This window comes from Ovis aries, chromosome X (genome assembly GCF_016772045.2).
Source record: "Ovis aries strain OAR_USU_Benz2616 breed Rambouillet chromosome X, ARS-UI_Ramb_v3.0, whole genome shotgun sequence".
Classification (NCBI taxonomy): Eukaryota; Metazoa; Chordata; class Mammalia; order Artiodactyla; family Bovidae; genus Ovis; species Ovis aries.
Genome location: NC_056080.1, coordinates 32,857,691 through 32,883,991, shown reverse-complemented (window position 1 = coordinate 32,883,991; position 26,301 = coordinate 32,857,691). Strand labels below are relative to the sequence as shown.

Genomic DNA, 26,301 nt, shown 5'->3' with positions numbered 1-26,301 from the left:
TTTCATTAGAGGCTTAAAAGATTGCTACAGGGTTGTAAAATGCTGCAGTACCATCCTCAAGAAATCTAGATTCAAGTTAGGGTATGATAATCACTTTTTTCAGATTTTCTTTTTTGGGGGTACCATGAGCAATGGGTTACCAATGATCGAGCAAGATAAATGCATTTAATGAAAAAATGCAGCTGTTTGCCGGATCATAAATTTTTGCTATCTGCTAAAAAGGATCAGGTGCACAGCAGACAAACACAGGAGTATGATGACATAAAATAACTCCACTTGTGTAAACACAGACATGAGTTGTCCTGTAAGTGATGTTGATAATCTCTCCCAGATCTTGATTGTGTGACTCATTTTCCTACTTGTTTCCATGCCTTGAATTAAAAAACAAACAAAAAAATAGTGTGTAATGGACATTATGAGTGGACTATTATGAAGAGTCATCCTCTTAAAGTGTATTGAGCTTTGCTCAGGCAGTTAGATAAATAATTGATGGTTCCCTTTGAGTGTATTACAGTTTTATTCTTTATTAACTTAATACTCTCTTGGTCTTGAATTTATTCCTAGGCCATGACCCTTATTCTAGGTCACAGGTCATACTGCTACAGCAAGGCTTTCCTGGGGGTATCAAAGAAACTGTTCATCCCAAGGTGTTCAGCGAGGTCTCTCCTCTTTACTTCGTCCAGAATGCCAAAGTTCCTAGAATTTCATGACCTCTTATATAACTTGTCAGCTCTCAACAAAACAAGTGATTTCTACTAAGTTTCCCAGACTTTCAAACGTGTGGGGCTCTGCTTTTGGCTATGGAAAGATGGTGAATCCCCATGCAGATACTTAGGGCCCATTTCCAGTAGCTTAGAATTTAGATTTCTTCCTCCTGTGTTCAGCAAAGCAACTACTACTCGGGATTCTTTACCCTGCCCTATAGTAGGAAAGCTCTTCCAGACAGAAATGCAGGCAGATGCTGTTGTTCCCTTTGTGTTTTCATTTTCTAAAGTATCATAGTCGTCCTGCACTTGCCACTGTCCAGTGCCTGAAAACAGTTAATTTTTTTTGTTTTCAGAGACAGGAGAAGTAGTAGTTAGGTTTTCCGTTTCTCTCCTCATTCTAAGATTCTATTCTATTCTTTGCTTGTCAAAAAAATATTCAAAGAACTTTGTATGGGTCATCCTAAAGTTTATATCAGGTTGAAAATGCTTCATTTTATGTTCTTTATCTAATCTGAGACTGCATGTAGCACAAAATCAGTTTCATAAATGATCAAATCAGTTTCATAAATGATCTTGAGTATCTTTTAAACATTCATCAGGTAAAAATGTTCACTAAATTTAGCATTTTTTATGACTATTAAACAAACCATTTAAAGATCCCTCACCTCTCTCAGGATAGTTTGGAAAACAAACAAAAAAAGCAAACAAACCAACAAAGACAATTTTTGTCTCTGTGTTTAGAAAGCTTCTCAGTTAGACACTGAAATCAGAAAAAAGATTCATTCTCTATTATTTTCACATTTCTCCCCAGCTTTGGATACCAGGCTTGGCAAACATGGGAAAGGAATTTCTGGCTTCCCAGAAGGTGTTGTAGATTAATTGTGTGTAAGTTACTTTGGGTTGTAACCTGACTTCCAAAGACAAATATTTGTTGCAACAGGTCAGCCATTTACCAGGAGCAACTCAAAATTCCATTTTAAACTCAAGGAGCTAGTTTAGCAATATTGAGTAATAGCTTTTCTGGGAGGCTAAATCTTCAAAACAATTTAATAACAGTTTTTATGAAATCTTCCAAAAATGTAGAATAGAAAGGAATATATCCAAAATCATTTTATGAGGGCAATGTTACCCTGATAGCAAAAGCAGATAAAGATATCACAAGAAAACTATACTCCTAAGAGATCATATGGATACAGGTGAAAAATCCTCAATAAAATACTAATCAAAAAAATCCAACAAGGAATTTATATGCTGTGACCAAGTGGGGTTTAACAAGAAATGCAAGGTTGGCTTCACATTCAGAAACCAGTTGATACAATATACTTGTAATAACTTGTATTAATAGATTGAATGATAAAACCATATGATTTTATTAATAAATATGGAAAGAAAATTTAAAAATATACCCATTCTTGATGGAAAAAAATTCAACAAAGTAGGAATAAAGGGAATTTCCTGAATTGATAAGGAAGTATCTATTAAAAAACTCACAGATAACATTATACTTAATGGTGAAAGACTCCTGTTTTCTCCAAAGATTTGGAACAAAACAAGGATGTTCCCTCTATATGCATCTATGCCATCTTGTTGTGAGGGTTTTAGCCATGGCATTTAGGCAAGAATAAGTGGGAAGTGATAGTCGCTCATTTGTGTCCTACCCTTTGCAACCCCTGCAGCCTGCCAGGCTCCTCTGTCTGTGGAATTCTCCAGGCAAGAATACTGGAGTGGGTTGCTATTTCCTTCTCCAGTAAGTGGGAAATCGGCTTCTAAATTAAAACGAAAAACTACTTCCATTTGCAGATGTCTTAATATTGTGCATAGAAAATTCTAAGAAATCTACACAAAAAGACATATTAGAACTAATGAGTTCAGTAAAATTGTAGGGCTTAATATTAACACAGAAAATTTAGTTATAACTCTTATACACTAGCAATGATTAAAGTAAAAATTAAACTAAGAAGAAAGTCCATTTATAAGAGCACCAAGAAGAATAAAAATTTTTAAGAATAGATTTAGCAAAGTGCAATACTGGTAAAACGGTAGGACATCACTAAACAAAATTAAAGATCTAAATAAATTGAAAGACATCTTGTGTTTATGAATCAAAATATTGTTAATATGTCAACACTCCCCAAATTAAGGTCTAGATCCATTGCATTCCCTACCAAAATCCAAGTTGTTTCTTTTTTCTTTTAAGAAATTGAAAAACTGATCCTGAAATTCATAACAAAAGGAAGGAACCAAGAATAGCCAAAATAAAACTCTTCTTGAAAGAGAAAACTAAAATGGAGGCCTGATATTTCCTGAATTCTAAGCTTGTCATAAAGCTACAGTAATCATGGAGTGTGGTGCTGGCATGAAAACAGACATATAAAATGATGAAATGGCATTGATAATACAGAGTAAACTATTATATATGATGCATTGGTTTATAGTTCAGTAAAGGAAAGAAATTTGAAAAAAATGGTTCCAGGCAAGCAGCATATCCATGTGAAAAATAATGATATTAAATCTGTCTCATTTTATACAAACAATATAACTCAAAATGAAACACTTGAAGAGTAAATCTTGGGAACTTTGGTTAGCTGGTGGTTTATTAGATAGGGCAACAAAAGTATGAGTGACAAAATAAAAATCAAATGAATTGGACTTCACAATGTAAAACTTTCATACTGCGAAAAGAAATAAATGAAAGACATCCCACAGAATGAAGAATATATTGCAAAATGCATGTTCAATAAGAGACATGTATCCATAATATATCAAAACTCATTAATCAATAACAGAAAAATAACCCAGTTAAAATGGGTAAATGGGACTTCTCTGATGGTCCAGTGGTTAAGAATCTACCTGCCAATGCAAGGGACACAGGTTCAATCCCTGGTCTGGGAAGATTCCACATGCCAAAGGGCAACTAAGCCCATGTGTCACAACTACTGAGCCTGTACTCCTGAGCCTGTGATCTGCAACAAGGGAAGCCACCATAATGAGAAGCCTGTACACTGCAACTAGAGAGTAGCCCCTACTCACCACAACCAGAAAAAGTCAGTGCAGTAACGAAGACCCAGCACAGCCAAAAGTAAATAAATAAAACTTAAAAGAATGGGTAAATGGTTTGAAGAGAGAAATTTATTTAAGAAATTGCTCTAATAAGGCGATGAAAAGATGCTCAGCGTTGTTATTAATAGGAAATTGCAAAACCACTACACAATACCACTTCACATCCACTAGGATTGCTACAGTAACAGGCAGACAAAACTGGCATTGATTAGCATGTGGAAAAAATGGAACTCTCATACATCACAATTGGAAATGTAAAATGGTACAAATTGCCTTGGTAAAGTTGTTCGCTAAACCTTAAACACTGAGTTAGCATATCACCCAGCAATCCCACTCCTAAGTACATATGAGAAATGAAAACACACATTCATACAAAACATATGCAGGGATTTTCATAGTAGTGTTATTCATATCATCCAAACAGTGAAAAACGCCCACATGTCCATCAACTGATGAATTAATAAGTTAAATATGCTATATCCATAGAGTAGGATAATGTTTGCCAGTAAGAGGTATGAAATGCTGATGCATGTTACAACATGAGTGAATCTCAAAAACATACTAAGTGAAAGGACCCAGTCACAGAAGACCAACATTCCATATGAAATGTCCAGAATAAGGAACTATATAGAAACAGAAAGTAAATTAGTAATTGCTTGGTACTGGAAATTAGGAGAATAGCAGGGAGTGACTGTGTACAAAGTCTCCTTTTAGGATGATGAAATGTTCTAAAATGAGATTGTGGTAATGATTATACGTGTCCCTGAATGTATTAAAAAACATTGACTTGTACAGCTTAAGTGGATGGGTTTTATGGCATGAACAGTGTATTTCAGTAAATCTTTAAAAACTACAACCTGACATTTTATTTACTATTCTGCCATAAAACTAACTTCCTTTGAATCTGAGGATAAAGTAAGTGTTAACTTGAATTCTTTGAGTATGCTACTCACATTCTGCAGTTTACATTTTAACTAATTAAAGTTACATAACGTTTTTAATTCAGTCCTAGTCACATAACAGTTGCTTAGAGGTCAACAGTTGCCTGATGGCCATCTTACTGAATGGAGCAACTATAGAATATTTCCCTCATCACAGCCAGTTCTGTTAGAGCCGCTTAGATGATTTTACTCAATTGACAATAGAACTTTGCTGCAATTTTCCCACAATCCGATGATGGACACTGATGCCTGGTTTGGGAAACTGCTAAAACTTAAACTCCTACTTGAGTAAGAAAGCTCACTTGCTGATCTAAGTGAAGACAATTTACTAGCAGGAGATTGGAAGTTAATAAAGCTGATTTTTTTTTTTTTTTGAGTAGCTGCTAAGTTAAGGTGGTCATAGAAAAAAGAGATAATGATAAATCCGCTGTGGGAAGAAAAATTATTTTTGTTTTTTAACATACTTATTTTTAAAATTATTATAATTATTTTTAGAATTCAGATATACCGTAATAGACCCTGCTGTATAATACAGATGAAAAATGGAAAAGATGTCTAATTCTGATTGTCCTCTCCTTTTCACTGGTAATTTTTGGTGGATTTATTACCAACTGCAGATATGCATGCAGTTAGACATATCCAGAGGGAGGGAATGATTGAGCCCAATTAGGCAGGCAAGACCTGGAACCAAGGAGAAAATAGTGGCAGTTTTAAATCCAAATTCACCAGGGCTGACCTGGTGGCTCAGATGGTAAAGAGTCTGCCTACAATGCAGGAGACCCAGGTTCAATCCCTGGGTTGGGAAAACCTCTGGAGAAGGGAATGGCTATCCACTCCATTGTTCTTGCTTGGAGAATCCTATGGACAGAGTAGGCTGGTGGGCAATAGTCCATGGTGTTTCAAAGAGTGTGACACCACTGAGTAACTAACATACACAAACATTTATGTATTTTGCTTTTTTTCTTGTTATCAAATAATAGCAACTTACTCTATAAAAATTTTGAAAAGGCAAAGATTACCTGTAATTTCACCACCATAAGAAATTTCTATTAATGTGTTGTGTTTTCTACTGTGCTATATACTCTTTATTATATTTTAAAATATATTTTGCATGTTTCTTTATAATATTTTACATTTAAATGTTATGACTAAGACTATGCCAGTTTTGAACACATTACTTAGGTACTAAATTAGATAGTCATAAATTATTGTAGCTGTGTTTGCATAGCTTTTTTTTTAGTTTTTAAACAAATGCCCAATAAAATTATTATTTTTGGATAATTAGATTCATCCATGGGTCTTCATAGTTTGTAGTGACAAATGATATTCTGTCATTAATGGATCCTTTAGAAATATTATTTTAGTTATGTCATGGAATACATTGTTTATTCATAGCTATTTTCTTTTTAGAAAGCTTTATTAAATGCATCAACTCTCAAAAGTCAAAATGCATTCTAAACCTTTTGCTTCCCATGTTCGGTTCAAAAGGTTGAAAAGACCTTTCAGCTCTAGGTTGTAAATTCAAATGTGATTCTGGTTGATTTTTGACAGCTGTAACACAACCTGCACTCAAAAAGCTGTTGCACTCAATCTACTATCCAGTGTTAACATGACACAAAATATAATCTCATTTGACATTGATGAAGGAAGCCACTCCGTAGAATGGATGAGAGACTGAGTTATCATGTGCTTTTTCTAGTCAGGATCCATATCTCTTAATCACTTTCTGTCTCTCAAGAATACACACACTCACAGACATATGTACACATAATATATATATAAAACGTAGATAAAGGTAATGTTTTATGGGCAGTTTTGGTTTCCTGGGGTGTCAGAAAAATTTAGGAATGCATGCATACTTTAACTGGATGCTTATATCTTCTTCACTTCTATTTAGTGGAAGACACATTAGAATAAGGACTTTGATATATAGGATATGTGAATGAATTTTATGTTTTGATATAGTTAGCACACATTTGAAAGCCAAATGGCTTATTAAAAATAGCTGTCTCAGAATTGAAGCAGGAATTTGGGAAAACCTCATCTACACCTACTACAGAATTTTTCTCCAGAGTGTTATTCTACTTTTTATATTGCTTTAAAATATGATGTCTCAGGTATTGGCATTTGTACAACTGGGCATAAAACCAAGGTTTGTTTTTCCTTTGATCCAAAAATACTAACTTGGAAGACGAAGTATATGCATTGCATTTGTGATTTAATCCTTTACTCATTCGTAACTAGGAAAGAATAGAAGTGGCTAAGTATACTGCTGACATTTTTTTTTAACTTTAAAGTATCTTGAAAAACCTTTGGAATCATTTAATCTACTTTGATTTTTTAAAAATATAATATGTAAGTTATAATGATTTTCCTAGTGGCTCAGATGGTAAAGAGTCTGCCTGCAGTGTGGGAGACCTGGGTTCGATCCCTGGGTTTGGAAGATCCTCTAGTGGAGGAGATGGCAACCCACTCCAGTATTCTTTCCTGGAGATTCCCATGGACAGTGGAGCCTGGCAAGGTACAGTCCATAGGATGAGAAAGAGTCGGACACGACTGAGTGGCTAAGCATACATGTAAGTTACAGAGCACAGTTAGTACTATCTAGTCATGCCTAAACTAGGTCAAACCTTTTCTCCTTTTGTAATTAAGATTCCTCTTTCAGTTTATTAGGTGCTTGTGATTTTAGTTCCTAAGTTGAAAGTTTAGTTAAGTCGCTTGGTCAGTCGTCTCCGACTCTTTGTGACCCCATGGACTGTAGCCCACCAGGCTTCTCCATCCATGGGATTCTCCAGGCAAGAATACTGGAGTGGGTTGTCATTTCCTTCTCCAGGGGATCTTCCTGACCCAGGGATCAAACCCAGGTCTCCCACATTGCAGGCAGACGCTTTAACCTCTGAGCCACCAGGGAAGCCCAAGTTGAAAGTAGACAGTCTTAATATTATCTTTCACAGTTTGCCTCCATGATGTTTTTGGATAAGAGCATATTACTGAAAAATTATATGTTCTCTTAATTATACGATTTTTTACTGTCCTTTTATTTTCAAAATATCAATTGCCATAGAATAATTTTGTATTATAAAACTAGCATTTTAAAGCATACTTTTGAGAGAAAGCATCGTATAAAATCATCTTTCAAAGAAATTATTTTCAGACATTGGTGTATTTCCCTTTAAGCCAGTATATCAAACTGTTACCCATGATCACTATGGATTTAGTATAATTTAAGGAAATGTAAGAATTGATGTTTTTGAACTGTGGTGTTGGAGAAGACTCTTGAGAGTCCCTTGGACTGCAAGGAGATCCAACCAGTCCATTCTGAAGGAGATCAGACCTGAGTGTTCTTTGGAAGGAATGATGCTAAAGCTGAAACTCCAGTACTTTAGCCACCTCATGGGAAGAGTTGACTCATTGGAAGAGACTCTGATGCTGGGAGGGATTGGGGGCAGGAGGAGAAGGGGACAACAGAGGATGAGATGGCTGGATGGCATCACTGACTCGATGGACGTGAGTCTGAGTGAACTCCAGGAGTTGGTGATGGACAGGGAGGCCTGGTGTGCTGTGATTCATGGGGTCGCAAAGAGTCGGACATGACTGAGCAACTGAACTGATAGCTGGTATATAAGTCGAGCTCTTTGATACATAATGGCTCATATTTGTATGATATTATCTTGACATTGGAGTTATGGAGGATGGGAGAATTATTTCTATCTTTTATAGTGATAGTCTCCAACAGAATTGTTGTAGGCAGGGGGAAATGAGTGGTATACTTTTAGCAAGAAAATTAAAGTAGCTTGAAGGATCTACTGTGTTTCTTGAATCTTTTGTATTAATGCTCCATCTGGAGGTTTATCCCTGGTACTTGATGATCTTAGAAAAAATTTCTGGGTGTAGCTAATAGTATTACAGGGATAATGAAAAGATACATTCTCAAACCTTCTATTTTTTGTCAAATGAATACAAAGTGGGCTTTGTTACTGACTTGAAAAAACATATGAACGAAACACTTCAAGTAAACCATTATTATTAAATAAAAATTAATGACATAGTTTTAAATATTTTCACTCATGTTCTGCATTGTTACTTACTGAGAGTTGTACTTCTCTAAGAGGTATCTGGGAATTGTGGGGGGCGCTCCGCAGAGAGAGAGAGGCAGTAGAACTTCCCTCAGCAAAGCGGAGGGGTCCGGAGGAGAGGTAAGCCTGCTGTCTGCCAACCCAGTCCCTCCGTGAGTGCAAGACAATCAGAGGTGACAGGGGTTCCATCTAAGCAGTTCTGCTTTATTGCCACAAACTCTTGGTTTATATAGGCAAGCAAGGGGGTTTTGCGAGGGTTGCACCAATCATATTAAAGGTCAAATTGTAATATGCCATAGTTGCACCAATCACATTAAAGGTCAAATCTTAATATACCAAAGTTGCACCAATCATGTTAAAGGTCAAGTCATCATGCACTTCATTGTAACAAGAGTCTATGGTGATTACGCCATAGTTGCACCAATCACATTAAAGGTCAAGTCATCATGTGCTTCCTTGTAACAAGAGTCTATGGTGATCACCCGCTGTCCACGTGCACAGAAATCAAGAGAGCCAATCAAAAGTTTTAACAAACAACTTAGGCCACGCCCTCATCTCTTCCGCCAAGCACCATCTGAGCTCTAAACCACAAAGCTAGCCCTTCTTTTTTCAAGGTTTCCCATTTAGGGCCCCACAGGAATAAGTTGGCAAGTCAAGTATGGTAGGCATCTTGTAATGTACATTATCATTATTTTTCCTGCCCAGTAGGGAGTTGTCCCTTCATTACATACAATGTTACAATTGCCATACAGCCAGATATTCATGTAAGTGAGAAGTCTGTTAATATATGTGTGAACACAGACATATTTATATACCAACATAAAGCCCTTTTACAATCATTTAATACCCCCTGAATTTTCCAATAATCCAATTATTGTGTATAGTTAGAGAAGCTTGTACTTTGTTCAGACGTTTACCAGGAATTTAAGATTTTGAAAAGGCCGTGATGGTGACACCAAAATGATGTCTTCATTTGGGTATCTAGTATAGATGATTGCCCTTTAATTTTCCATATTTATTCTCCTTAAAATGTCTTTCTATAATAGTAATTGGGGCTTCCCAGGTGGAACTGAAGGTAGTGCTAGTGGTAAAGAACCTGCCTGACAATGCCAATGTAGGAGATATATGAGACACAGGTTCAGTCCCTGGGTTGGGAAGATCCCCTGGAGGAAAAAATGGCAACCAACTCCAATATTCTTGCCTGGGAAATCCCATGGGCAGAGGAGCCTGGTGGGCTGCAGTCCATGGGATCACAAAGAGTCAGACAGGACTGAAAGGATGTAGTAGGCATGCATAATATTAATCGTATGGTTGAGACTTTACATGATGGGTTTTTTCAAATTTTATGTATAGACAGATATACAGGAATTTCATGATAATACCAAGAATTTAGAGTGAGTGAAGTCGCTCAGCCATGTCCGACTCTTTGCGACCCCATGGACTGTAGCCTACCAGGCTTCTCTGTCCATGGGATTCTCCAGGCAAGAGCACTGGAGTGGGTTGCCATTTCCTTCTCTGGGGGATCTTCCCAACCCAGGGATCAAACCCAGGTCTCCCGCACTGCAGGCAGACACTTTACCCTCTGAGCCACCAGGGAAGCCCTGAATTTAGAATAAAAAAGTAAAAACATTTAGAAGTAAATGATCCTGATGTCTTTGACTCTCAAATATTTTATCTATATTATATGTGTCTATAGGTATGTGTGTGAATATGTGTAATTAGTAAGGAAAGGGATATGATACAAATTTACCAAAATGTTAGCAATAGATGAAGCTAGTTTTATGGGATACATGAGCTCATTGTACTATTTTGACACCTCCAAATATAATTCTCAATATATCCTGTATTATTTAAGCTGCTGAATTCAGAAATCCTTTTCTGAATTTGGACGATTTGATGATTTGGTAGATTCAGTGCACTGTGTTTGAATCATTCATGTTGATGAAATAGTTTCTAGAGACTGCTGGAAACTGTTCCCAGTGGTGAATCTTCATTCTGACAAATATCTGTGTGGGAGTTCAAGTCAGAGATGATAGGAAAGCATCTTTCTTTCAGAAAAGGAGATGCAACCACTTTGGGGCTCACTTTATAAAGTAATTGCTATTTATTATCATGTCAAATTACCTAAATGTCAGGTGCATTCAGAAAGCCACGGTGACATTGCCATAGGCTTTATTTCTTAGCAATATCTCAGAAATAAAAGAGCAAATTTCCCAACTGAAACAGATTTTTGAATACATAATAATGAGCACGAGTTTACAAGTTTATACAAAATGCTTAAGAAAGGTGTTCCCTACCTATAAAGGTGGTCACAATTACTAAATACAAAATGCCAGCAGTGACAAAAGAGTATAGAGAGTTAAACTACAACAGATTTTATACTTCAGAAAGATGAAAATTAGAGGGAAAAAAACTCATTAAGATCCTATGATTAAATTGTGGTTGCTTCCTTATTTTCAGAATTCAAAGACAATTCTTACTTGATATTTTTGCATTTTATTTAGAATATTCAGATAGTAAATCTTTTTTTAGATTGGTGTCATTATGATTACTAGCTGAAAGATAGTTGTAGCTTAATTTTCTTTAGCATCTCAATACATGGTAGACATTGCTCTAAACATTTTTTATGTAGTTTGCACAATAGCTCTATGAGATACAGGAGTTTTATTTATTTTTTCTTCCAATATTATTGAGATATAATTGACATACGGAACTGTATAATTTTAGTGTATAGCATAATGATTTGACTTAAATACATCACTGCACAAAGGTTCCCTTTTCTCCACATCCTCCCCAGTGAGTTATTTGTTGTCTTTCTGCCAATAGCTATTCTGAAAGGTGTGAGGTGGTATCTCCCTGTGGTTTTGATTTTCATTTCCCTGATGATTTGTAATCTTGAACATCTTTTCATGTGTCTCTTGGCCAACTGTGTGCATTTGTAAAAATGTCAGCTCAGGTCCTATGACTTTTTCTTTTCTGTTTTCTTTTTTTTACCTTCCAATTTTATTCAAATGTAATTGACATACAGTCCTGTATCCTAGGGCTGATGACAGATGGCTGGTAGATGGGGCCTCATCCCTGTACTAATAGTTAAAGAGGAACGATTTCAGTATGGCTCTTGCCTGCACTCCCCAAAATGGCTGCTACTGGTGGCTTTGTCCCCAGGGGCATCCCAGTAACCTCCTACATCTCCGGAAGGCTTCTGCAAGATCAGCAAGTGGGTCTGACCTCTGGTCCTTTCAGACTGCTGCCTCTGCACTGAGTCTTGGAGCATGTGAGATTTTGTGTGCACCCTTTAAGGGTGAAATCTTTCTTACAGCCCCCTGGCTCTTCTAATACAAGCCCCTGTGGACTTCAAAGCCAGTTGCTTTTGGAGGTTGTTTTCAGTGAGAAGCCTGATGTGGGGCTTGGACCCCCTCACTTCTTGGGAAGAACCTCTGAAATTGTGATCATCCTCCTGTTTGTGAGTTGCCAACCTAGGGTTATAGGTCTTAATGATACGACATCTCCGCTTCTCCTAACCATATTGCTGTGATTCCTTCTTTATGTTTTTAGTTGTGGTAATTTTTTCTGCTAGTCTTCATGTCATTCACAGAGATAGTTGCTCTGTAAATAGTGCAAATGTTGGCATGCCTGTTAAAGGAGGTGAACTCAGGGTCTTCCTACTCCACCCTCTGTGCCACTCCCTGAGACATGGGCACTAGTAACTATCTTTATTTTCCTAATAGGTTCCCACAGAGGCAGATGCTAATGGCAAGACTGAAGTATATATAGTTTGTTCTGTGTGGGGGGTTGGGGGAGTGGATCTAGAAATCACCAGTAGGGCAAGTAGAGAGTTAAGACAGAAGAAGGTATAAAGCAATGTTTCTTAAATATTGCCATCTCTCAGAAGATGTAGAGTTTGTTAAACCATCATTCTAGTTCTTATCCTTACAGTCTGATTCAGCATATGTGGATTAGCTCTGAGACTTGGCAGCTTTTCTATCAAATGCCCAGGTGAAGGTACTACAGCTGGTCTGGGTATCCAATTTTGAGAATAACTGGCGAGGATATGCCTAAGAGTTGTTTCACCTCCTGGGCAGGAAGTTGTAACATTTTCCATGTTCTCTTCATCATTTGCCAAGAGCCATGACTTAGATATCGACTTACTAAAACCTCGGGTCAGAAATATGGGCACACCCAACATAGACCCTTAGGTAGAGAGTGGCAGAATTTTGCTACCGAACTCCATCAGAATGGACTAGAGTGATGAGTCTGGAGAGGGTGGGGATGCAGCCTCAACACTGTGCTGTATCTTTAGCTTACACATGAGGAAATTGAGGCAGAGAGGAGTTGATTAACTTTGCCTGAGTTTAACAGCTGTGCTAGAGTCAAGATTCTAATTCAGGATTAAAATCCATACAACATCAACATTTTCTGTTAACTTTAAAAAATATATAGTCTTAGGTTTTAACCCAGACCTACTAAAATAGACACTGAAGGTATGCCAGAAGTTTGTGTTTTATTAAGCCCTCCAGGTGGCTCCAGTGTATTCTCATATTTGAAAACCACCACTCTAAGTCAGGTGCTCTGATGTTTTACATTATACCATCTTAATTCTGTAAGTAGAACCTTGTCAGGTTTCATTCGTTTCCCTCTTTTAAACATGGTAGCGAATGAATGTTAACCAGTTGCTATTTGTATATATGAATCTTTGTGTCTGTCACACATGTCAGTATGCATCTGTGTGTCTGTACATATTTCCTTTGTCTGGACAATTTACTCCTGACAATGTGATTGGCAATATGTTTCCTCTTGATAACAGAGTAGGTTCTTTTAGGGCCTGAAGAGTGTGTCTCTTTTATGGCACTGGTTTTTTCTTCAGCTGCCTAATGTGATTTCATTTCCACAGTCGAGATTGCTTGAAGTCGTGAACTTGCATGTACTCCTAGCCATTCTTGGTGTCACCACAACAGAATTACTTATTTGCATGTCCAGGACCACAGAGAGGACTCAGATCAAAAAGGGCCTCTGAGCAGGAAAGCTGTCAGTGTTCCAGAATCTCATGGCAAAGAATTCCTTTTTACTATGTAATAAAAAATGGTGATGTTAATAAAACTGCTTCATGTAATTGTTTAGGTGGTTATCACACAAATTCCGTGCAGCATACAGACTGTGTCTTTGGTCTGTTCCTGTACTAAGTGTTCATTTCCTTTCTCTCCCTGACAAATCCTATTCATTCTTTGAAGGTCAGGTGAAATGTCTTTTTATTTTTAGAGCCTTTTCTAAATGTCCAGAGTTAACCACTTCTTCTCCTGGAACACTGTTCGTAGCCATGTTATAGTGCTTGTTGCATTCCCTTGCAATTACCTGGCTTGCTATACTTCCAAAACTATAAACCCTAGAAGAAGGGAACTAGGTCTTAGGCAACCTTGAATATGCAGAATCCATAACTCAGCTGATAAAGAGTCTGCCTGCAATGCAGGAGACCCCGGTTCGATTCCTGGGTCATGAAGATCCCCTGGAGAAGGGATAGGCTACTCACTCCAGTATCCTTGGGCTTCCTTGGTGGTTCAGACAGTAAAGAATCCGCCTGCAATGCGAGAGACCTGGGTTCAATCCCTGGGTTGGGAAGATCACCTGGAGAAGGGAACGGCTACCCACTCCAGTATTCTGGCCTGGAGAATTCCATGGCAGGCTACAGTTCATGGGGTCACAAAGAGTTGGACATGACTGAGTGACTTTCACTATACTATCACTATAGCATGCCTATAAATTTAAAGCAGTGAGGATGTTAAAGATGAATCTCTAAGAAGAGCAAAGCTATTTCATCTATTATTTGATTCTAGTTTAGATTATATTTGAAACAATTCAAAGAAAAAGCTTATGGATTTTTTTGAGGATATCTAAAAGTAACCTGTTCTAATAGGATGTCAGGAGCTTACTCTGCCTTGTAACTGCCTTATTCTATAAGTTCTAACTCAACAGGACATTGTTCTTAAATGATTATAGTTGTCCTCTTGAAAGCTGAGAGCCATCAACTAAAGCCTCTGCAAACAGCTAGCTAAGCTTCATATCAAACTGGAAGGTCTATATGCCATAGATTTCATTGCCCTATCAGATATTGTCAACCTCATGCCCTGTAGGTGAAAGGTAATAAGAAATAGACCTGAAATTCTGAACAGTCAAGTTGAGACACATGCTTAGTCACAGTTTATCAGTTTGACAAGGCCTTTTGGTTTTAGAACAGATTTTTCAAGTAGATAATAATTTTCCTTATCATCCTTAAATGTTTCTCAGTCTTTGATGTTTATAGCAAATTGTTTTTCATAATACTTTACCATGCTTCCGTTAAGAGGTATAGTTTATGCCCCCTTCCGTTGGAATTGCATTGGCCTTTGTGACTATCTTAATTAATACACTATGGAAGAAGTGGCACCATGTGACTTTCTAGGCTAAGTCATAACAGATAATACAGCCTCTGGCTAGCACTCTCTCTCTCAGTACCCTTGAGCTTAGAACTCATTTGTCATGCTGTATGGAATTAGAGAATATATGGAGAGGCCTGAATGAAGAAGAGGAGAAGGCAATGGCACCCTACTCCAGTACTCTTGCCTGGAAAATCCCATGGACGGAGGAGCCTGGTGGGCTGCAGTCCATGGGGTCGCTAAGAGTCGGACACGACTGAGCGAATTCACTTTCGCTTTTCACTTTCCTGCATTGGAGAAGGAAATGGCAACCCACTCCAGTGTTCTTGCCTGGAGAATCCCAGGGACGGGGGAGCCTGGTGGGCTGCCGTCTCTGGGGTCGCACAGAGTCGGACACAACTGAAGCGACTTAGCAGCAGCAGCAGCAGAATGAAGAGGAATTGAAGGTTTCAACCTAGCTCAGCACCATCTGATAATCATTATAAACTTGCCAGCCATGTAAGCAAGCCATTCTGAAGCACTGAATCCATTCTCCCACTCCTTGATCGAGTTACCCTTAGCTGATGCCACATTGAACAGATGTCAGCCTTCCCCATCCAGCTCTACTTAAATTATAGAACCCCGAGCTAATTAATGATTGTTATTTTAAGCCACTGGATTTTGGTGTGGTTTATTGAACATCAGTAGATAAATGTAATCAAGTTCGAATAGAGCGTGCTCAAAATAAGACTGTCACAGCCTTGCCAAATGCACTCTGCTTGAATGCTATTCCACTGCGTGTTTGTTTTTCTGTACCTGGAAAAATCTCTTAATTATTTTACCTCTTCCTTTTTTAAAAATTTATTTATTTAAATTGGAGGCCAATTACTTGACATATTGTAGTTGTTTTTGCCATACATTGACATGAATCTGCCATGGGTGTACATGTGTTCCCCATCCTGAACACCCCCCACCACCTCTCTCCCCATCCCATCCCTCTGGATCATTCCAGTGCACCAGCCCTGAGCACCCTGTCTCATGCATCAAACCTGGACTGGAGATCTGTTTCACATATGATAATATACATGTTTAAATGCTGTTCTCTCGAATCTTCTCACCCTCGCCTTCTCCCACAGAGTCCAAAAGACTGTTCTTTGCATCTGTGTCTCTTTTGCTATCTCGCATATAGGGTCATCGTTACCATCTTTCTAAATTCCATATATATGCGTTAGTATACTGTATTGGTGTCTTTCTTTCTGACTTACTTCATTCTGTATAATAGGCTCCAGTTTCATCCACCTCATTAGAACTGATTCAAATGCATTCTTTTTAATGGCTGAGTAATATTCCATTACCCTTTGTTTTTAAAAGTGCTTTCTAAATCCTTTGTCAGAGTTTTCCATCTTATTCTGTTTTTACCTTATGTTTTTACCTTCTGTTCAACTCTGTTATAGGGCTTACCATTTTCTTTTGAAGTTTCCTGATTTTTAGCCCTTCTCAAATCACTATACTTGGGACTCAAATAATATAGTCTTAACTGAAAGTCAGGGGGTAATTACATGCAGCCTGATTTTGTACAGTTTGTTTTAGAACTTTTACTCTTCCATCTCATAATGCTGCCTTCTGTGACATGGACTGCCAGCTCCCTGTTGCTCAGGAGGGATACACATCATTGTACTCACATTTAACAAGGCAATATAAAGCACATGCTCCACCAGATCATAAGAGAGTAGAGAGGTGTTGTGGGGAGGGAGATGGGAGGGGGGGTCATGTTTGGGAACGCATGTAAGAATTAAAGATTTTAGAATTTAAAAAAAATAAAATAAAAAATAAATAAATAACATTTTAAAAAACTCAACATTCAAAAAACTAAAAAAAAAAAAAAAAAAAAGAATTCTAACCCCTTGTTTGGCAGCCTTTGCCTAGCAATGGTCATACCTTGTGGAATGGGAGGGTGAATATAGGTGGTTAGGTAGCTATTTCTGCTGAGTTGAAACCAAAAAAGGTAGAATGGAATGAGGATAAGCTAGAATAACTTACCTCAACTATTCCTGATACTCATGAACTATCAGACTGGGGACAAGTCTCAACATGTATGAAGCTGTTTCCTCATCTAGAAATTAGTCAATAACAATAATAAAACCTATTTCATGTTGGAAGAGAGGATCAGAAGCAGTCTACTTTGGCAAAGCAATTTGCACATGTTTGCTATTGGTTCATTGTGAACAGGAACTTTTGCACTTCATGTATTATCTTCAGTACCTTGTGTATAGTAGGTAGTAAGTAAATTCAGAATAGATTAATATTGTTCCTGTCATACATACAGATTATAGACCAAAATAGAGACTTGAAAATATAACCAGAAAATAAATAACAATAATGTAACAGCTACTGTTGATTGATTCCTACTAGTACTTCTTCATGTGAATTACCTTTTTTATATTTGTTTAATAATCCGGATAGATAATTAGGGCTTCCATCATAGCTCAGTCAGTAAAGAATCTGCCTGCAATGCGGGAGACCTGGCTTCAATTCCTGGGTTGGAAAGATCCGCTGGAGAAGGAAATGGCAACGCACCCTGGTATTCTTGCCTGGAGAATCCCATGGACAGAGGATCCTGGCAGGCTACAGTCCATGAGGTCACAAGAGTTGTATATGACTTAGCGATTAAACCACCACCAAGGCCTACATTTTAGAGTTGAGGAATTATGAAATAGATAAATAAAATACTTTGCCTCACTTCACTTAGCCAATAAGACATGAAAGTTGCAGTTGAACCTGTCCAGTCTGAATCCAGGGCCTGATAATTTACAAGAGGTATAGGTTTCCAATGTTGTTACCCACTTGGGAAGCATATTGAATTAATGATATCATATCCCTCCTTTCTGTTGAGTTGTTGACACAATTCAATAAACTTAGAAAAGTTGTGAGGTATATTTGCAGTGGGGCTAAGAATCCTTAAAAATCTGATTCTGTATCTTGTCAGCTGTGTTACCTGTGTCTCAGTGTGTGCATATCGTATTTTTTAAAATCTGAATTTAAGTTACAGTGGCATTTCGTTGCAGCCAGATACCCTGACAAGAGAATTGAGGACACCTTGGGGGCAGATAAGGGTTAAGATTTATCTACATAATCCACATATAGGTAATTGCTATTCAGCAGTGTACATGTGCAACTATACAGCTATCTTCACAGCCAAAAGAAACTCTTTGAGGGAGAATTTATGTAACAAGGAATCTCATAACGAAAGAGTGTTTTTGTTGTTCTTTTAACTTGCCTTAGGAGTGCATAAGAATTCATATGAAGTCATAAAATTACCCTATCAGTTATCAGGAACTTTTTATTCTATTGTTGAATTGTTCTGGTACATATTGGAGTTACATAGCATGCTTTTCTTTTTCAGTGTAGACTGTAATAAAAGCAAAGGATAGAAAGGAAGTTTAGTATTCCACAGGAGGGGTGCATAACCTAACGTTTACATATGTAATATTGAGGACTCCATGGCAGATTTCTATATTTAGGAGACCTAAGCTTTATGTAGTGACAAAGCTTACAGTGTTTTACAAACTTTGTATCATCCTCACATCTCCTGAATAGAATATTTCAAACTCAAGAGTCTCTCTCTGCTTCTTGGTAATATTTTCAGGTGATTTGCTCTTGCATTCTACACCTGTATTCAGAGAATGAACATATTCACAGTGACTGTAAAACTGGCAGCATAAAGACACACCATATCAGTTTGGAAAAGTTGCATGTTTTCAAAGTCTGTCTCCTGTTTTGGAATAGCTGGAACTTTTTTTCAGAATTACGGATTTGTTTTGACTGTTGATACTAAAAGCTTGAACTTTATTGATTTAAAAGTGATTTTTCACAGATGCAGTAGTTTATATCATTCTAAGTTGAAAATTTAACATAGCTCATTTGGCAATAGCATTGACTTTGGTGATGGAGTGATTGTTAGCTAGTTGTAGTCTTCAGTGGGACAGTGAAGGATAAAACTACAGGAATAACTGGGAGTATATGGTGCAGTGGAGAGACCTTTAGTGGAGCGTGTGTGTGTTGGGGGACGCGGCTGGTTTAGGTGGGTGGTAGTCATGTGACCTGATGCCTGGAAAAGTAGGCAGTGGGCTAATGATGATTACTGTGTATGAAGATGGAATTTTATATTGGAAGCATTAGGATCTGTGGTGGATTAATGATGGATACAATTATTCAAAATTTCCCACATTGAGATGTGAGGTCTGGCTTCCCCTTCAAGTGTAGGGAACCCTATGACTGCTTGTAACAGAAGATGGTGAAAGTGGTGCTGTGGCATTTTCTGGACCTGGATTTAAGGTACCAGAAACCTTACACTTCCTGTATTTTGAACTTTTTATTCTTGAAGTCCAGCTGCTATTGTAAGCATTAGGTCTATCATGAGACCCATATGTAGAAAAAGCCTGTGACACATAGAGAGGACTGAGGGATTCATATGCTGTAAAGACAGAGACAGATAAGCAGGGCAAAGAACACTGAGCCATCAAATATTAAATATTTTTTAGAAATGGATCCTGGAACATTAACTGCCCCCATGTGATGCTCCCCAGGCAGGGGAAAAGGAGGACAAGGGGATGTCAACAGCCATCACCACAGACACCCACATATTTTGCCAACAATGAACCCTGTAGTTTTCACTGACATTGACCCCAGCGTACAGAACTGCCTGGAATCTCCATCACTGAAATCCTTTGAGGACATGGCCACCACAAATATACCATGGCACCTCTGTATATGTACCAATACCCCATGCCCCATTGTTTTTGGAAGCTTCCCTCTAGGGGAAAAGGGTGGCTGGAAGACCCCAGTAGTCCTTGCTCATGCTGCCATGGACACCTATAGCCTTCACCATTGAGGCCCATGAAGTCTTCACTGAGGCTGACCTCAGCTGATCTCAGCTATCATTGCCATCTGGAGTCACCATTGCTGTGCCCCTCCACCTCCCAGAGCTAAAGCCACTGTATTTCCACCCAGATAGCACTCAAAGATCCAGCAATAGGGGAAGACCTTTCCTCACTGAAGCCAATCCATAAACTATAGAAGAGATAGCTGTTTCTTCTAAAGTGCAGACATTAATGTAAGGCTATAGGGAATGCAAGAAGATTAAGGAAATATACCACCACCAAGGGACATTGCTAAGTCTCTAGTAACTAACCATAGTTAGATATACTAATTGCTTGACAAAATAATTGTTGTAAAGAAACTCAGTAAGCTATAGGATAACAAATAACTAACTCAAATCAGCAAAGCAGTGTATTAACAAAACAAGATCAGACCTGGGTTCAGTCCCTGGGATGGGAAGATCTCCTGGAGGAGGAAATGACAACCCACTCCAGTATTTTTGCTTAGAGAATCCCTGTGGAAAGAGCAGCCTGCCAGGCTACACTCCAGGGAGTTGCAAAGAGTCAGACATGACCGAGTAAGCACAGCACAGCAAAGAGAGAGAGAAATCATGAAAAAGAACAGAACAAATTATGGAGCTGAAGTATACAGTGAATGAAATAAAAAATGAAATAGCTTCAACAGTAGACTCAGAGGAAACAATCTGCAAACTCAAACACAGGTCATTTGAAATTATCAAGTCAGAGAAGAAAAAGAATGAATAAAGGGGGAAAAGCTATAGGGTTTATGGGATACCATAAAAGAATTGATATACGTGTTATGGGAGTCCCGGAGGAGGAGAGAGAGAAAAGGGAGCAAAAAACGTGTTTTAAAAATAATGCCTAAAACTTCCCCAAATCTTGGGGAGGGATGGACATCCAGATATTCAGTGCTCAAAAGATCCCATGTAGAATCAATCCAAAGAATGCTACACTGGGATATACTATAATTATCAGAAGTCAAAAGTTGAAGAATTTTGAAAGCTTCAGGAGAAAATGATTCATCATATTATAGGAAATCCCCATAAGACAATGAGCAGAGTTTTCAGAAACCTTGTGGGCTGGAAGAGAGTGATGTTATATTCAAAGTACAGAAAGAAGAAAATTGCCAACCTAGAAAAATAAATGTGGCAAAATTATCCATTTAAAATGGAGAGAAAATTCTTTCCCAGAAAAATAAAAATGGAGGGAATTCACAGCCATTATAGACATGCCTTAGGAGAAATGCTTAAGGGAGTTCCTCAAACTGAAATGAAAACATGTTACACAGCAATATAGAAGTTTAAGAAAGTATAAATTTCCCTGGTAAATGTAAATATGTAGATAAGCACAGAATAATTTGACATTGCAATGGGGGTTCATAAATTATCTATAATTCAAATAAAAATGATAAAAATTTGTTAATACATATACAATATAAAAAGCAAACTATAACTATGAGAACACAAAGGGGAGGAGGAGTAAAAATGTAGAGCTTTTCTATAAGATTGAAGTTATCAATGTAAAATAGATGGTTGTAACTAACATATTTTAGGCAAGCCTTGAGCTAACATAAAGAAAAAATCTATAGTAGATTCATAAAAGATAAAGGGAAAAGAAAGCAAATCACTAAAAAATGAAAATGAAAGGAAGACAGCAAGAGAAGAGAGGAACAAAATAACTGAAAAACATACAGAAAACAATTTTTAAATGGCAATAGTAAATCATTTATCAATAATTACTTGAAATATAAATGGATTAAACTCTTCAGTAAAAAGGGATGTGGTGGCTATACAGATTTTGAAAAATTTGTTGATAAACTCTCTGCAGGAGACTCACTTTAAAGACATTCATGGGCAGAGAGTGAAAAGATGGAAAAAGATATTCCATGTAAATGGTAACCCAAAGAAAGCAAGAGTGGCTATACTTGTATCAGGCAAAATACACTTTCAGTTAAAAATTATCACTGGGGACAAAGAAGGTCATCAAATAATGATAAAGGGGTAAATTAAGCAGAAATATAATGTTACTAGGTACCCCAAAGCTAAATGCCCATAAATGATTAAATGGATAAAGTGGTATGTATGCACGATGGAATATTATTCAGTCTTAGAAAGGAAGCTGTGCCATTTTGACAACATGGATGGACTTTGAAGACATTATGCAAAGTGAAATAAGTCAGACACAGAATGATAAATACTGCATGATGTCATTTATATGTAGAATCTAAAATAGAGTCATAGAAGTAGACAATAGAATGGTGGTTCCCAAGGGCTGGAGAAACAAAGCAGGAAATGTTGGTCAAGGGGTATAAAATTTCACTTACTCAAAACTGACTAAGTTCCTGGAATCTAAGATACAGCATTGTGACAATGTATAATATTGTATATTTAAAATTTGCTACAAAGGATAATCCTTATGTGGGGTGATGGATGTTAATTAACTAGACTGTGGAGATTCTTTCACAATGTATATGTGTATAAAAACACCAAACATACACCTACACACCTTAAATATATATATATTTTTTTGTTAATTATATCTCAATAAGGAAGGAGAAAAAACTGAATGAATATTAAAAAAAAACCCTCACATTTAATAGGCATTTGTTGAAATTGACAAGTTATGTCTAAAGTTTATCAAAATGAGTTTGCGAGAGTAACAAAAGTGAGTGAATGAATGAAAGAATACATGTTGGGACTAAATAAGAAACAGAGACTGTAGTGATAATTGGGCTACCTACCAGATTATAGAAAGAGGACATGAAATTAGTATATTGATAGCAATATGATATTTGTGTGGCATAGACAAATAAATGTGATAGTATTAGGAATCTAGAAAAGTAGAGAGGCATAAGTGTGCATATGGGTTATATGATAAATACACCATGCTGCTAAAGGGTAGAATATTTCATAAATACTGTCAAGACAATTGCCTACATGCCTGATCATGATATATTTTTTAGCTGCTTAACACAAATGGCTTTTTTCCACAGTACTACTTATTTATTGTGATTAAGCATATGAAACAGCTTTTGGGTTTTCATTTCCTATGCACACTTGATTATGGAGAAACATCTGTTATGTTATTTGTTACATTAAGTTTGGAGAAATCATCATTTTTCAAGTATTGGTCCCTTCTTCAAACAGTCATCATATATTTGCTGCCATTTTAACTTTTTGAGAAAGCATAGGTCAGGTAAATTTGAGGCATAATTGCTCTCTGTGCTCTTTGTTTTATTTATATATAATATATAATGTATAATATGTAAATATACACATATATACAGTCAACCCTTGAGCATGGTGGTTAGTCTGCATGTAAGTTATAGTTAGCCTTTCATATCCAACATATTCATTTCCTCCATAACCCAGATTCAACCAACCACAGACATTTAGTGCTGTAGTATTTATTACTGAAAAATATCCACATATAAGTGGACCTGTGAAGTTCAAACTCACATTGTTCAAGGGCAACTGGATATATGTATACATGTGTACATATATATACAGAGTTGAATGTGTATATACATGCATATATGTATGTGTATGTATATTTATGGAACCTGTGGTTTTGAGTGATATTTCCTTTCACATATAGTTAGTACCTATACTTTTTTTTTGCAGGGGAGGATTCCCTGGTGGCTCAGATGGTAAAGAGTCTGCCTACAATGTGGGAGACCCAGGTTCAATCCCTGGATCAGGAAGATGCCCTGGAGAAGGAAATGGCAACCCACTCCAGTTTTCTTGCCTAGAAAATTCCATGGATGGAGGAGCCTGGCAGGCTGCAGTCCACGGGGTCACAAAGAGTCGGACACGACTGAGCAACTTCACTTTCACATTCATATTGTTTTGAAATTTATTTTTTATTGAAATATAGTTGTTTTACAATATTGTGTTAATATACCTATATTTTTATAAGCATTTCTTTAATTGTTCCCAATAATTATTATGTCCAAGACATTTAAAAGAACACATTTATTTTTTTCACCAAGAAAATATCTCACATTTATTTCAATACTCAATAATTCCCCATACTTTAAAGTACTTTTTGTTTTTAAAATAATCTCTGCTTGGCACCCCACTCCAGTACTCTTGCCTGGAAAATCCCATGGATGGAGGAGCCTGGTGGGCTGCAGTCCATGGGGTCACTGGAGGTCAGATATGACTGAGCGACTTCACTTTGACTTTTCACTTTCACGCATTGGAGAAGGAAATGGCAACCCACTCCAGTGTTCTTGCCTGGAGAATCCCAGGGACGGGGGAGCTTGGTGGGCTGCCATCCATGGGGTCGCACAGAGTCAGACACGACTGAAATGACGTAGCAGCTTAGCAGCTACTTATTAAAGTGTATTTCTGCAGATTAATACCTTATTTCTTTTGAGGTACACGATGTTAGAATTTTGACATAATGATTGCTCCTATGAAGGCAATATTATTTTCACAAAAACAATTGCTTAAGATGTCTTCAAAATACAGAGGATCACAAATAGTACATTTAATTATGCTTTATCTAGCAGGTTAAACGGAACAATACATTATAAATTTTACTATTTTAAATAAAAATAAGTAATAATGCACAAAGCAAGAAATACATTATTCTGCCTCTTCCCAACTCCTGCACTTCTCCCTCCACATATGAGACGGTTTGATTTCAGTTTTCTGACTAGTACCTCTCTAACTCTAAAAAGGAGACTGCTAATACAATTTTTCCATTAATTTAGGCAATGTTATGTCCTGTCACAAAGATAAAATTCATATTTCTTTTCACTTCTCATTCTACCTTGTATGCTGCTGCTGCTGCTACTAAGTCGCTTCAGTCATGTCTGACTCTGTGTGACCCCATAGACAGCAGCCCACCAGGCTCCCCCGTCCCTGGGATTCTCCAGGCAAGAACACTGGAGTGGGTTGCCATTTCCTTCTCCAATGCATGAAAGGGAAAAGTGAAAGGGAAGTTGCTCAGTCATATCTGACTCCCAGTGACCCCATGGACTGCAGCCTACCAGGCTCCTCCGTCCATGGGATTTGCCAGGCAAGAGTACTGGAGTGAGTTGCCATTGCCTTCTCCATCTACCTTGTATATTTTATATTATTCATTGATTTTTGTTTACCTTTGTAATTAGAAAGCAAACATTTTTTTAGATTTTATTTTTTACTGGAGTATAATTGCTTTACTATGTTGTGTTAGTTTCTACTGAATAGCAAAACAAATCAGTCATACATATACATATATGCCCTCTCTCAGCAGTGGCCACAGGTCTGGAAAAGGTCAGTGTTCATTCCAATCCCAAAGAAAGGCAATGCCAAAGAATGCTCAAACTACCACACAGTTGCACTCATCTCACTTGCTAGTAAAGTAATGCTCAAAATTCTCCAAGCTAGGCTTCAGCAATACGTGAACCGTGAACTTCCTGATGTTCAAGCTGATTTTAAAAAAGGCAGAGAAACCAGAGATCAAATTGCGAACATCTGCTGGATCATGGAAAAAGCAAGAGAGTTCCAGAGAAACATCTATTTCTGCTTTATTGTCTATGCCAAAGCCTTTGACTGTGTGGATCACAATAAACTGTGGAAAATTCTGAGAGAGATGGGAACACCAGACCACCAAACCTGCCTCTTGAGAAATCTGTATGCAGGTAAGAAAGCAACAGTGAGAACTGGACATGGAACAACAGACTGGTTCCAAATAGGAAAAGGACTACGTCAAGGCTGTATACTGTCACCCTGCTTATTTAACTTATATGCAGAGTACATCATGAGAAACGGTGGACTGGAAGAAACACAAGCTGGAATCAAGATTGCTGGGAGAAATATCAATAACCTCAGATGACACCACCCTTATGGCAGAAAGTGAAGAGGAACTAAAAATCCTCTTGATGAAAGTGAAAGAGGAGGGTGAAAAAGTTGGCTTAAAGCTCAACGTTCAGAAAACGAAGATCATGGCATCCGGTCCCATCACTCCATGGGAAATAGATGGGGAAACAGTGGAAACAGTGTCAGACTTTATTTTTTGGGCTCCAAAATCACTGCAGATGGTGATTGCAGCCATGAAATTAAAAGACGCTTACTCCTTGGAAGGAAAGTTATGACCAACCTAGATAGCATATTCAAAAACAGAGACATTACTTTGCCGACTAAGGTCCATCTAGTCAAGGCTATGGTTTTTCCTGTGGTCATGTATGGATGTGAGAGTTCGACTGTGAAGAAGGCTGAGCACTGAAGAATTCATGCTTTTGA

General features: G+C 37.5%; 1 protein-coding gene across 1 annotated transcript in view; it reads left to right on the top strand.

The window, feature by feature from the left end:
* DMD (dystrophin) overlaps positions 1-26,301 on the top strand; it is a 2,668,835-nt gene that overhangs the window by 147,892 nt on the left and 2,494,642 nt on the right. The window lies entirely within an intron of this gene.